The sequence below is a fragment of the Alligator sinensis genome, unplaced genomic scaffold (assembly GCF_000455745.1).
Source record: "Alligator sinensis unplaced genomic scaffold, ASM45574v1 scaffold264_1, whole genome shotgun sequence".
In the NCBI taxonomy this organism is placed as follows: domain Eukaryota; kingdom Metazoa; phylum Chordata; order Crocodylia; family Alligatoridae; genus Alligator; species Alligator sinensis.
The window spans coordinates 2,668,599-2,683,248 of record NW_005841831.1 but is presented as its reverse complement, the minus strand read 5'-3'; positions in this window follow the sequence as shown (position 1 = coordinate 2,683,248).

The window sequence follows — 14,650 nt, the reverse complement described above, 5'->3', positions numbered from 1 at the left end:
TCAATGGCAGCTCTGCCTGTCGGAATGCCTGGAATTCCAGTGCCCTGCTCACCATCCCAGAGCTGCTCGCACCTCTGAGCAGCAGCCTCTTGGCAGCTCCACCCCAAGCCAGAGCTCTACTTCACCCTCCTTGCCTGTCCACACCCTGAAGACTGACCCCTTCTCCTCACCTTGCATTTCCCCCTGCCTTGTGACAGTGCTTTCTCTTCTCCTTCTCACAGCCCCCAACCTGTGAGATAATACCTTCCCTTCCTCTTCTCACAGCTCACTAACCCAAGGCAGCACACCCACTTCTCTATTTGGTCTTGCCAACCCACAGCAGCATCCTTGCTCCTCTCCTCACAGTCCTCCATCCTTAGGCAGCTCTGTCCCCTCTTCATAAATACTGTTAACCCCCACCGCACCCCTTTGCCCCATGCACACACTTAAGGACAGCGATCTCCTTTTCTTGCCCTAAGAGCTGCCCCATCTCCAGGGGAAGTGGGCCCTCTCTGCACAGCTGCCTTCATCGCAACCAAAGTGATTCCCTCTTCTTTCCTCACAGCTATCCCTCCCATCCTCTCTCCTTGTTTCATTATCAGACTCATTCCAGCATGGTTTTCTATTTCAAAATGACTGCATCCAGACCCAGGAGGGCTGACCTGTTTGTACAATATATGCCCTAAATGTTGTGCTGGGAGGTGCCACTGAATTCACTGTACAGCCCCAAAGTGGTGGAACAGGGCCCTAGTGTCCATGGAAACCACATCTTGGGTGTGCTATCTCCATTTAGCCTACTCTTAAGGTGACTCTTGTATATGTGAGGGGCCACACAGACAGAAAGGAGACCACATCTTTGCTTCTCCCTTGTTTTGTTTGTCTGTTTCCTGGACTGTCCTTCCCTGTGTTATTCATCTTGCAGAGTAAAGCAGAAAGAGACACATCTTCAAATCTTTAACCACAACTCCCTGTCTAGCCAGGCTATGTATATGATCATCGTTACTGTGGTATCTGGACATCTCATAAGGATGTATTTGTTCTCACAACCCCTGGATAAGGCAAGGCAATGCTATTATCCCCCTCACTTTGGGCACATCTACACATTGCTGTATGGTAACGTTGCTACGGTGGCTTTAGTACTTCCTTTTGGAAATACTAAAGAGTAGTGCAGTATAGGCAGTTACAGTGCTGTCTGCATGGCACACAGTTAGATATTATGGGCAGCAGTGCAGCAGAGCGACTGTTCTTCAGGGAGAGGCAGGAAGCAGGGTCTGGATCCACAGTAGCAGGTGTTCCCAGGTGCCTGACCTGTTCCATCCTGGGAATGGGGTGGGGGAGGCAGACTGCCTGTAGCCAGCACCCAGTAGCCTGCCTGCCCCTGGAGACCAAGTGGAGACAGGAGGCTTGACCAGCAGCTGCCTGGGCCCATCCCTGACCAGCTGACTTACCATGGTCCCTGGGCACCCATGCACACCCAACCCCTGATCTGAGGTCGGACAGTTCATGGCTCTTGGTACAGAGCATCTTATCTTAGAAATGTTGCAGACTCTCACAAACAGTTTCTTTCTAATGGCTCTGCAGGTTCTGCATGTGGGGGAGAGGTCATACTTGGCAGCCAGGATGCAGGCTCAAGGTTACCAACACTCACAGCTGGGGCCCTGGGAATGTGCCAGCTCCATCAGAGGCAGATCCAGAACCACACCATCCTCCTAGACTGGCTGGTGATGGCATTGGAGTACTGGCTGGCAGATGCAAGGACCTGGTGGGCAGAGGACATCACCAGCAAGGACACATGGGACTGGGTGGACTGGGAGTTCTGGGAATAACTCCTTGCCCTGGAGTATGAGTGTGTAGAGGTACTGCGGGCACAGAATGTGATCTTGGCCTGGGCAGCGAAGGCCACAGATGGCAACTGCTGGGTGCTGGACACTGTTCTGGCCCTGGTGGTCACCTTCATGATGCCCACTGCCCAATCCCCGATCCAGCCCCACCTGCCCCCTGGTAGGTACTCGCTGCCCAGCAGCAGCTCCCCCCATGGGTTTGGGAGGAGGTCCTGTACTGCCTCCAGCAGCCAAGAGCCCATAATCTGGCCCCCACCTTGGGTCCCCCACCACCTAGCCCCCTAACCTGGGCTCAGGCCTGCTGGTTACCCTGGCTCCACGCAGGTGCAGAGCTGGAGCTGCCTTCAGCAGGGCCAGGACTGCACGCTGGCCCTGCTGGCCCTGGCCACCAGCTGCTGGAGGGGGAGCCACCTGCACTGGGCTCACCATGATGTATGCACCTGAGGAGAGGCCAGGGTGCTGGCTGCCCATCCCCAGGCTCTGCCCCCTAGGCAGTTCCACCCCACATCCCCCACACTGGGACAGCACACAAAGCACATTGGTGTAAATAGTTTGCACAGAGAAGAGGGTGTTTTATTGTTGGTTAGTGGAGTGAGTGGTGGAGGGGCTCTGTTGTTGCAGGGCGAGTGCAGGGTGAGGGCCAGCTGGGTGTCTGCGGGGAGGGACAGCTGCATGGTGGTGTCTTGCTGATCCAGGTGTGGCCAGAGCTGCTTGAGGAGGTCCCAGAAGGTGGCTCGGATCATGCAAAAGGCCTCCAGCCACTGCTCATTATCTCAAGTCTGCTGGGCAATGTGCAGCCACCAATCCTGGTTGGCCTGATGAGCCCAAAGGTGGCGGGACTGGAGGCCAGAAGGTTGAGGATGGTCCTGGTGGTGGTGTCCAGCAGCATGTCATCAGTGTCCCTGCCAATGTCCGGCCAGCCAGATGGGACCTAGGCAGCAGCTGTGTGATGGCAGTGGCCCTGGTACAGTGCGGTGGGGCCAGACAGCTGTGGGCCAGCTGGCGGTCAGCATTGTGGGCCAGAAGGCCCAGGGTGGCAGCCAGTAGGAGTGCAGGGCATTGGTCATCGCTGCCAGGGCCAGGGGCTGGAGCAGCCATGGCATGGAGGGAGCAGCCAAGGGAAGGGGGGAAGACTTGGTGAGGAGAGAGCTTCTGCATGCTGCCCCAGCACTTTGCATGCTGCTCCTGGTCAGGGAAGTGTCTGCCCAGGGAGCAGAGAGAGGAACTGGCTTCTCAAGAGGGCTGCTGGCTGCTGGCAGTTGCAGCCAGAGCCTGGAGCTCCCCCTGCTGGCAGTAGGGACCTATTGCAGGGCTGCAGGATGTGGCAGCAGATAGGTGCTAAGAGCAGCAAATATGCTGCCAAGTCCCTGCATCTCTAGACTCCTGCCCAGGAGCATTTACTTGCAAGTAAACTGATCCTGGATCAAATGCACATGTAGATGCACCCACTATAGAGTAGCACATGTAGATGTTAACCAGGAACAAATTTGCTCCTGGTCAGCCCCAACACTAGGGGGCCACAGGGGATGAGGAACTGCCCCAGTCCTGGTGCTACTCAGCAGTGTTGGGACGGTGTAGCTATCTGCCCCCCTGCTGCCTTGGCGTAGCTCACTCCTGGCTCCCCACAGGAGCTGGAAGCTGAACAGTGCCAAGACGTGGGAGTTCTCTGCTTTCCTGTCCAGCCTGGGGCTGGCTGGGAAATGTCCTGCTTCTGGGGAAGGTCCCAGCCAGCTCTGGGATACACGAGGATTTCCCTGAGCAGCCCAGAGCTGGCTGTGAACTGTCCCTTCTGGGGCAATCCTAGCCAGCTCCCTCCAAGCAGCGTGAGGATTTCTCTGCAAAGGCCAGCCCCCAGTTGTACAGGGAAGCCCTGCTGGGCACAGGGCTTGTCCCCATGTTCATCAGGCCAGGAGAGCTCTGCAATAGCAGCAGTCTCCTCTCCTGGCCCCTGCAGATCCGGACCCCTCCTGATGTGCACAGGGCAAGGAGACAGCTGCTGCTGCAGCTGGCAGAGTTATCCTAGCCCCATGCACATGGACCCCATGCTCCCTGCCAGCCCCTGGGCTAGCATCCAGGGGGATCCTGGAGCTCTCCCTTGCTGCTGCAGTGGGCCAGAGCAGGGTTGGAGTAGCCTTGTACTTGGCTGCTCCTGTTGGGAGCAGATTTGTTCCCAACAGGGAACACGTCTTGACGTGCTAGCCCTCCTACTCTCTAGCAGGCATTATGATCTAGTAGAGATTACAGAGACTTGGTGGGACTCCTCACAAGACTGGAGAGTAGCTACAGAGGGCTGCACCCTTCATAGAAGGGACTGGGTAGGGAAGAAAGATGGTGGCATTGCTCTCTGTGTGAAAGAGTAGTACACCTCCTTGGAGGACAACATCGGCTCCAAAAATGAACAGCTTGAAACCCTCTGGGTAAAGTTGCAGGGGCGGTGTGGGGGCAACAAGAGAGACCTAACTGTAGGTGTATAATACAGACCACTAAACCAGGGGGAGGAACTCGATCTGGAGTTCACCTGAGAATTGACTGAGACCGCACATGCACGTGACATGGTCGTCATGGGCAATTTTAATTATCCAGACATCTCATGGGAGGAACACTTGGACAAGTTGAATCAGTTGCGATCCTTCCTGACCTGTGTCAAGGAGCTCTTCCTGACTCAGGAGGTGCATGGGTCAACCAGAGGTGATGCTCTGGTCCTGGCCAAAGGAGACAACCTGATGACCAACTTAAATATAGAGGGAAGTTTGGGCGACAGCAACCATGAAATCATCGTGTTCACTGTCTGACATAAGGCAGACAAACCTGATAGCAGGATTGAAGTCTTGGACTTCAAAAATGCAAATTTCAACAGCTTAGGTCACTAATAGGGGAAGTGCTGTGGGACCAGGGACTGAAGGTGAAAGGTGTGCATGAAGAGTGGTCGTTTCTGAAAAACACAATCCTTGAAGCACAAAGGAAGTCCATTCCCTTGTAGAGGAAAGATACCAGAAGGGCTGGGAAGCCCTTTTGGATAAACAGGGAAATCATGGTCCTCTTAAGAAAGAAGAAAGAGGTTTATAAACAATGGAAGCTTGGGGCGGGCCCCAAGGAGGGTTATTCCATGACAGCTCGCATTTGCAGGGAACGGATAAGAAAGGCTAAAGCAGCAAACAAACTTAGATTAGCAACGGGAATCAAGGACAACTAGAAGTCCTTCTTTAGCTACATAGGGAACAGGAGGAAAACAAATCATAGTGTGGGGCCATTACTCAACAACTCAGGAGAGCTGGTTACTGGCAGTCAGGAGAATGCTGAACTCCTGAATGACTACTTCGCCTCAGTCTTTCACTGGACCCAGGGGAAAACAACACCAGGTAGAGTACAGAATGAGCACAGTAGGAATAATTGCCTCCCTACTATTGCCATAGAATTGATGTATGACCAATTAAAAAAATTAGACATATACAAGTCAGCGGGACTGGATGATCTTCATCCGAGAGTGCTGAAGGAGCTGGCTGAAGTCATCGCGGAACCCCTGGTGAAACTGTTCCACAACTCATGGCACTCTGGAGAAGTCCCTGAGGACTGGAAGAGGGCCAATGTTGTGCCCATTCACAAGAAGGGCAGGAGGGAGGACCCGGATAACTATAGGCCAATCAGCCTAACTTCCATCCTAGGGAAAATCCTAGAAAAGTTCAAGGAGTCTATCTGTGATAAGTTTGCAGAAGGTAAGATTCTGAATGACAGCCAGCATGGCTTCATTGTAGGCAGGTCTTGCCTTACCAACCTCATCTCTTTCTATGACCAGGTAACTCACCACCTGGACATGAGAAAGCAAGTTGACATTGTATACCTTGACTTCCAAAAGGCCTTTGATCTAGTATCCTACAATGTCCTCATGAGAAAATTGGAGGATTGTGGGCTTAACTCTGAGAGAATCAGGTGGGTGAGAAACGGGCTGCAGGACAGGACCCAGAGAGTTGTAGTGAACAGATCTGTGCCATCCTGGTGAGAAGTGGGCAGCGGTGTCCCACAGGGGTCAGTGCTCGGTCCAGTACTTTTCAACATCTTTATTAACAATTTGGATGTGGGGGTGAAGAGCTCACTGACCAAGTTCTTGGATGACACCAAGTTATGGGGAAGCGTAGTCATGCTTGAAGATAGGCTACAGATACAGGTGGACCTACAAAGGCTAGCAAGTTGGATGGATCGGAACCTGATGAAGTTCCATGTTGAGAAATATAAAGTGCTCTACCTCAGGACAAGCAACCCCCACCACACCTACAGGCTTATAGTTTCATAGTTTCATAGTGCTTAGGGTCAGAAGGGACATAAACATATCATCAGGTGCAACCCCCCACCCTGGGCAGGAACGAGTGCTGGGGTCATAACACCCCAGCCAAATATCTACTCCTCTTGAAGACCCACAAGGTAGGAGAGAGCACCACCTCCCTTGGGAGTCCATTCCAGAGCCTGGGAGCCCTAACCATAAAGTAATACCTCCTGATGTCCAGCCTGAACCTTCTCTCTAACAATTTGTGGCCATTATTCCTAGTAACCCCGGGTAGTGCCTGGGGGAACAGAGCCTCACCCAATGTCCACTGGTCCCCCCTGGCGAGTTTGTAAATGGCCACCAGATCCCTTCTCAGCCTTCTCTTGTGGAGGCTGAATAGATTCAGGGCCTTTAGCCTCTCTTCGTAGGGCCTGACCCACTGCCCCTTAACCATGCGAGTGGCCCTCCTCTGGACCCTCTCAATGCTAGCCACATCCCTCTTGAAGTGCGGCGCCCAGAACTGGATGCAGTACTCCAACTGCAGCCTGACCAATGATGCATAGAGGGGGAGGATCACCTCCCTGGACCTGCTTGTGATGCATCTGTAGATGCACGACAAGGTGCGGTTAGCCTTACTGACTGCTTCCTTGCATTGGCAGCTCATGTTCATCCTGGAGTCAACAATGACTCCAAGATGCCTTTCTCCCACTGTGTTGACAAAAAGTGTGTTCCCCAGCCTATAGGTGTGTTGCTGGTTCCTTCTCCCTAGATGCAGTACCCTGCACTTGTTTACATTGAATTGGCAGCACCAAACTGACTAGCACCACAAATGAAAGGGACCTGGGGGTAATAATAGAACATAGTATGAATATGAACCGGCAATGCGATGCTGTAGCCAGTAGGGCAAATAATACTGTGGCATGCATCAATCAATGCATCTCCAGCAAAACCAAGGAGGTGATTCTTCCACTCTATTCAGCACTAGTGAGACAGCAGCTGGAGTATTGCATCCAGTTCTGGGCACCACACTTTAACAAGGACATGGATAAGCTTGAGAGTCCAAAGAAGAGCCAACCATATGATCAGAGTCTTATACAGCAAGCCATATAAGGTAAGACTGAGGGCTCTTCAGCCTGAATAAAAGAAGGCGGAGAGGGGACCTGGTAGCAGCTTACCGCTAGGAGAGTACATCAAGGGCCTGGTGAGCAACCATTCACCAGGGCACTCTTGGGGAAAACTAGAGGTAATAGTTACAAACTCCTGGAAGACTGATTCAGCCTCAACATTAGGAAAAAATTCTTCACAGTCAGGGTGTCCAGACTGTGGCATAAGCTCCTTCCAGAGGTGATACAATCACCTACCCTGGAAATCTTAAAGAGGAGACTGGATGGTCACCACATTGGGGGTTACCTGACCCCCAGTTTTCTTTCCTGCTTGGACCCGATGATCGTCCAAAGTCCCTTCCAGGCTTACAATTTATGAATCTACACTCCCCATGAAGGCTTACTGTGCAGCATTATTTGCATGTGTAGACATGCCCATTAGGAAGAAAATCAACCTTCCTTCTCCTCCACCATGAAAACACCTTTCTGCCATTGTTCATACCCATAGTGCACCCACATCTTAAATAGCCCTGGCTACCCGATGGCAAAAGGGATTTAGTGGAGCTAGAAAAGGTGCAGAGAGCAATAAAGACGATTAGAACTATGGAATGGCTTCCATATGGGGAGAGATTGGAAAGATTGGGACAGGTTTATAAAATCTTAAATGGTCTTGAAAAGTGAGTAAGGACTGTTTATCCACTGCCTTATACACGAACTTGGGACCACCTGATAAAATTGTCAGGTGGTGGGTTTAAAAATAACAACAGTAAGCCCTTTTCTTACATAACATGTAATTAGCTGGTAGAACTCATTGCTGCAGGATGTTGTAAAAGCCAAAAGCATAGCCAGGTTCAAAAAGGGACTAGACAAATTTATGGAAAATTAGTTCATGTGGGGTTATTAAACACAACACTCAGGCTGCATCTACATGAGTGGAAGATTGCGCAGTTGTTACTGCGCACTCATTTAGTACTCGCTTTACTGCTTGCTTAAGCAAGTACTAAATGATTTTGCAGTAACTGGCATTACTGAGCAGTCCTGTCGTCATAGTTATTTTTAGCTGCTCTTGCACAGTAGCAATGAGCTATTAAGCAGTAGCTCATTGCTATTGCACAGCAGTGTTGCCTTTGCAGTTTGTGCTTGGCGATGCTACGTTGCTGTAGCAATGAGCTACGGTGCAGTACCTTGTTGCTATGGAAATGTAGCATCTCACATAGATGAACTCTCAGGGATGTAACCTGAGGCTGAGGATAGCCTGAACCTGCTGACTGCTGGTAATAGGACAATATGACAGGGGGCAGACCATTCTACACATATTTTCTGTTTATTATACTCTTCCAATACAGCGACCATTACCTGCCACCATATGAAAAAGGATACTAGGCAAGATGGACTTTTGGTCTGATCCAGTGTACCAGATATTACATGTTCATATGCTGTTATGTTTCCCCAAATAAGCACTCTTGAGAAGGAATGCAAGACACAGCACTGGGCACACCTTCAGCACTGCTTTAAGACAGATACTTTACCTGATTTCTTAAAATTAGGGTGCACAGAGTAGGAGTGGATGAGCTGAGTGCACTTCAGAATGGTGCTCCCAGATGCAGCATGAAGGCAATGGAAACATGCCATTAGACACAGTCCAGAAACTTATTTCTTATCAAAATAGGACAAGGCAGAGGTGAAGTGACTTCCTTCAACTTACACAGGTCAGTGATAACTCCAGGAAAATAACTCCAGGAAAAAACACCATGTCACCTGACTCCCAGTTCCATACATTTTTCACAGGGTCATGAGACATCAGGGTTTACCAGGGGCTAGTGAGTGACAGAGTAACAGAAAAAGGGTGGCACAAAAGAGATGGTGACAGAGAGAGGCAGGAGGAAGTGTTGGGTGAGAGGAAAAAAGACTCATCAAGGGTGAAAGGATTCAGTTGAAATAGAGTGAAGGAGACAGGCAGAAAGTGCACATTAAATTTTGGAATATTCTAGTCAGAGATTGAGCTGATGTAAGCTGCAGAGTTTGGGTCCATGATAGAAAAACTATAGGGTGTTTTTATAAGTGAAAAGTAAAGTGACAAGAAAGGTACAGAGAATATGAAATGGAGACTTATCCAAACATCCCTTATCACCAGGAGTTGGCTTCTGATCCAGCTATGACTGTCTGAAATGTTTAGAAAATCACAATCCTGCCTTGAGTATGGACCGAATGACATCCTGAGGTCCCTTCCAACCTGTTTTTCCATTAATTTTGTGATTCTCCCATGAATATCACTGGCAACCTTCTCTTTGTGTCACTTAACACACACCCAGCCAAAGATCTAATTACAGAGTACAAGCTCCACTTTGGCCTCCCAGGACTTTACTTTATTGGCTATCCCTCAATACGAGGATGAGGTCTGCTGGGGGGATTACTGGTGAGTTTTAAGGTAGCTGAGGAGTCCAATCCATGCTCTGCAAGTTTTTCCACAGATATTTGTGACTAGAGACTCCCAGAAATCACTGTTCCTGTTCCCACCATCACTTGTCCAGAACTTGGTTTGTGGGAGATAAACTTCCATGGCAGAGGCCTGCACATGACATCTTTTAACATGGGGAAGCTGGTGCACAAGCAACAACCACATGAGCTTGACAGGAGGGAGCCCTGAACCCAGTGGCAAGGATGTCCAAGACAACTGGAGACCTCCATCCCACTGCAGCCCTCCTCTGCCTTCACAGCCACAGAGAACCAGCAGGTCCTCAAGTATGCCTGTTCTGCCACTGGGGTCTTCAGAAATTTGGACCATGCTAAGTCTGGGACCTCATCTCAAATCTGTTCACTAGGGGAGACCCTATCAGGACTCCAGATGACATAGCTCTGAGGGTCATTGGAACACACAAGCATCTCCACCATGACAAGGTTACAGTCCAGTGAGGGGAGGGAATCTGTCTTTAAAGAGCCATACTGTATGGAGAGAAGATCTGTTCTGGACCTCAGCACCTTTTTGTGGCAGAACCCATTAGCAATGTCTATACCAACTCCCTGACAAACCCCATTTACTCACTCACTCTCACTTGGCATGCACTCAGGCCAGTCAGTGCAGAATGGGAGGGCAGGGTTTGTTTCTTCCCTGCAGTCCTTGGAAGTCTAGGGAGGCTGTGCAGGTATGGCATTGATTGCTTCATCTTGGCAGCTCCTCGTGCATGTAAGCTCCAGTTCAGCAAGACCCGTAGGCCTGCCTGTGCTTTGCTGAACTGCAACCTTGGCTAGTGGGCATTATCCAGTGAGTACTCCCATATGTGACAGCACAGAAAAACAGTGGGCCAAGCAGTAATACTTCAGCCACGTCACTAAAGGACCTGTAAGACCCATGGTCCAACAGCCTGTCTTTGGCATGAGCAGTACCAGATGCTCAGGAGAAGGAGACAAGAAGCCACATTAGAAAGCTGACTCCAGTAAAAACAATTTTTGGACCCCATTCATATAAGGGCTGTTCATACCCTAAAGCAACAGGGATTTGATCCCTTCTAAAAACCTGAACCCATATCCACAGCAATTGTAAGCCAGCATAGCTGCACTGTTTTTTAATGGAGCCACGTTGTTTTATACCAGCTGAGGCTCTGACCTGTAGCTCTTAGACTATGAGCTCTTTCGTAGCAAGGACTATTGTTTTGTTCTGGTTGCACAGCACCTAGTGCCATGGAGTGACTACAGCTCATACATTACTACAAATATAACACCACCACCAACACACTTATAACATGTCCTGCAGTGGCAAGCCCGATTGGGCTCAGCTATTGGTCAGCTGAGCAAGAACCCTGAAAACTGAACATCACCTCGGAATATTAGCACAGAGTCAGTTGCATATAAGTAACATTCGTGTAATGAGGCCTGACTGTAATCAATGCTAGAACAATAACCCGATTGGAGTTGCACCTGATTTGCACCAAGCCAAGATTCAAATGAGCTTCTAATTCTTCCTTTCACCTTCATAGTTTCATAGTTGGCAGGGTCAGAAGGGACCTGAGCAGATCATCAAGTCCAACCCCCCGCCATGGGCAGGAAAGAGTACTGGGGTCAAACAACCCCGGCTAGGTGTTCATCCAGCCTCCTTTTAAAGACCCCCAGGGTCGGAGCCAGCACCACTTCTCTTGGAAGTTGGTTCCAGATCCTAGCTGCCCTGACTGTGAAGTAGCACCTCCTGATGTCTAGCCTGAATCTAACCTCTGCCAGCTTGTCACTTCTGGTAGTGCTCAGGGGAACAGGGACTCCCCCAATGCCTGCTGGTCCCCCCCAACTAGTTTGTAAATGGCCACTAGATTCCCCCTCAGCCTTCTCTTGTGGAGGCTGAACAGGTTCAGGTCCCGTAGCCTCTCCTCATAGGATCTGCCCTGCTGACTCCTGATCATGCTGGTGGCCCTCCTTTGGACCCTCTCCATGCTGTCCACATCCTTCCTGAAGTGTGGTGCCCAGAACTGGACACAGTACTCCAACTGTGGCCTGACCAGTGTCGCACAGAGGAGGAGGATCACCTCCTTGGACCTGCTTGAGATGCATCTGTGGATGCATGACAAGGTACGGTTTAGGGAATCAAGACCAGAGGTGATTATATTATTTAGGGTATAAGATGGGTGTATCTACATGAGATGCTTTACTACACATTAGACTAATCTAATGTGCAGTAAAGGATCAACGTGTACACATGCATGCCAATTACTGCACAGTAGATTAACTAACGCACTATTTTCTAGTACTGGTAGATACAGGCACTAGAAAATGGTGCATTAAACTAACATGCTGAAGCGCACGTGTAAGCGCTGACTGGGAGCAGACGCTCTAAGTCAGCCCCGGCAACAGGGGGCCACAGGTTGGCCCCAAGCTCCTTGGGACGGGCAGGTAGCTGGGCACAGCTGCCTGTCGGCTCCTCAGAGCATCTCTGAACTGCACAGAGCTTGGAGTTCTTCAGGGCAGAGGCATCTGTCCCAGCTCTGGAGGCAGCTGCCCTGCAGCCATGTGGAGATTGGGGGCAGCTGCCCACAGAGCTAGGACAGCTGTCCCCACCCTGCAGAGATCAGGACAAGTCCTGATCTCCATGTGGCTGGCAGGCAGCTGCCTGGCAGCTGGGAAAGCTCTCCCTGCCCCACAGAGATCAGGACAGCCTGGGGTTGGCACCCCAGGGAGCCTGGAGCTCCCCCTGGCTGCTGCAGGGGGGGCAAGCAGGGCAGGAGCAGCCTTGAACTGAACTGCTCCCATTAGGAGCAAATTGATGGGTGCACATTCAGATGTGTGCCCAGGAGTGCTTTAGTGAGAGAAAATTCAGGCATATTAATTGCATGTGTAGACAAGCCTGATGAGAAGGGTCTGGGTCAAAGTACTGGCAGTACTCTTTTATCCCCTTCCCCTGCCTTCTTTTATCCACTTACCCTCTCATGCACCCTTCTGCCATGGTGGGCATCTTGTACATAGAAAGGGCTTGTGTCTACTCATTGGCTGGGGTAATAAGATCCCGGCACCTGTTTGTGCCCAGGGTAGGGGGGTCGGACCTGATGATCTGTTTAGGTCCCTTCCAACCCTAAGTACTATGATATTATGATTAGCTCCTGGCATAAACCCTGCTTCTCACATTCAGCTTCATGAAGTAGGTCCAAACTGTTTTTTGTGCTGTGTACAATGCAGACAAATACATGGTTGGAAAAATTCAGCCAAGGTTAGTTCTGGCAGCCCAGAAGATCATGTAGTAGTCATGATCTGTGTCTGCAAATGAATGGCAGGAACAAACCCAAACACTAGTGTCTCCCATGCCCAATTTATACTAGTAACATTTTTTTGTTCCAGGCAGTGGGTGATAATTGTTGGCAGTGAGTGCTGCTCACTGCAAGTCTGATGGAGTCCCTCAACCAATGCTAAGTTCAATTTGCACTGGTATCTGCTTGCAGTTAAACCAGCAACAGCTGAAATGCTGCAGGCACCTGTTGTCAGGCCAGCTCGCTGCAAGTGCAATTCCTCTACTGTAGGGGGAGGTGGAATAGCTGAGATCAGCACCTGTGATTCTTTAGGAGGCAAATTCAGTATGTTTCAGCTGCAGAAGTTAGGGTCCCTAGGTATGTGGAGAGATCTCTTTTATGGGAAAAAACCCTGATCTGGAACAATGTGGCAACATGGGAGAAGACTGGGTAGGGGTGAAGCAGGGACCAGCATCAGCCAGTATGCAAAGTCTTGTTCATCTTCAGAAGTTAGGATCCCATAAGGCCCCATACAGGCCACTCTTTGCTACTGGATGGGGGTAATATCTGTGAAAAGACTCCCTTGTTTGGATATAGCAATGATTAGAAATCCTACCAATCCAGATTTTGCAGATTTAAAAGTTTGGCTATTTTGGCACAGGGCTAAAAGGGCATCTGAACTTGTGGTTGGCCACTGCTAGAATTAAATCATCCAATCTTTTGAAGTTTTCCCATCAACTGATCACATTAAGGGTGACATTTTTTCAGAGAATGGATGCAGGAAGTGAATCTCCCAAAATTCATAATAGGAAAATAGTCTCTATTGTTGTCTGTTAGTAATATTATGGTAATACTCAATGGCTTCAGCAAAAATGAAGGTACTGTCATTCCACATGCTGTACTGTACCTGCCCTGAGGAATATATATGCTAAATAGATAAAGAGTTGGAAGGGAAAATGAGGTACAAATTGATAGAAGGTCTTACCCAAGGTCACACACCAGGTCAGAGTAGGAAATAACACTCACATTTCCACACCTTCATGAGCTGTGAGGACCAGTCAGTGTAATATCTTGGCAGACTTGCCAGGCCCACTCATTGTTGTCAGATATATGATAATTATCATACTAGTGCAGTAAATTCAATCCTTATAAGATGTCCTATACAAAATTGCAGGATCAAGCACTCCAGATTCTACTTGCACTTAGGCAAGTCAAACAAAAACACTTTCCTTGCCATCCTGTTTGCTGGTACTCAAGACAGAGTTGCATCTTCTTCATAGCCAGCGGTCTCCCAGTGGATGCGTCTTCTCCCTCAAGTAGGGGTCAGGGTTGGGGTTCTGTAGCCTGACAAATCTTTTCCAAATATTCACTATTATATGAGATCTTTAGCTTCTCTTCTGCCACTCCTGAAATGGAGGATCATCCCATTTTATGGGTTTTTATCAACATTAGTTTAGGCACAGTGTTGTAGCACCTGAGGGCCCTAGTTGTAGGCTGCTGTACTAGGTGCCCTATAAACACAGTGGGTACGTCTACATGTGCTATAAATGCTATAAAGCCTTACTGAACAGTAAAATACTGCACAGTAAGTCACACCTGGGAGCATGTCCACATGTGCTCCCTGTTGGGAGAAATCTGCTGCCAATACCCTGCTCTGGCCCCCTGCAGCAGCAAGGGGGAGCTCCAGGCTTCCCTGGGGTGCTAGCTTAGGGGCTGGCAGGGAGCACAGGGCCGGTCCCCATGCGCATGGGGCTAGGAGAGATCTGC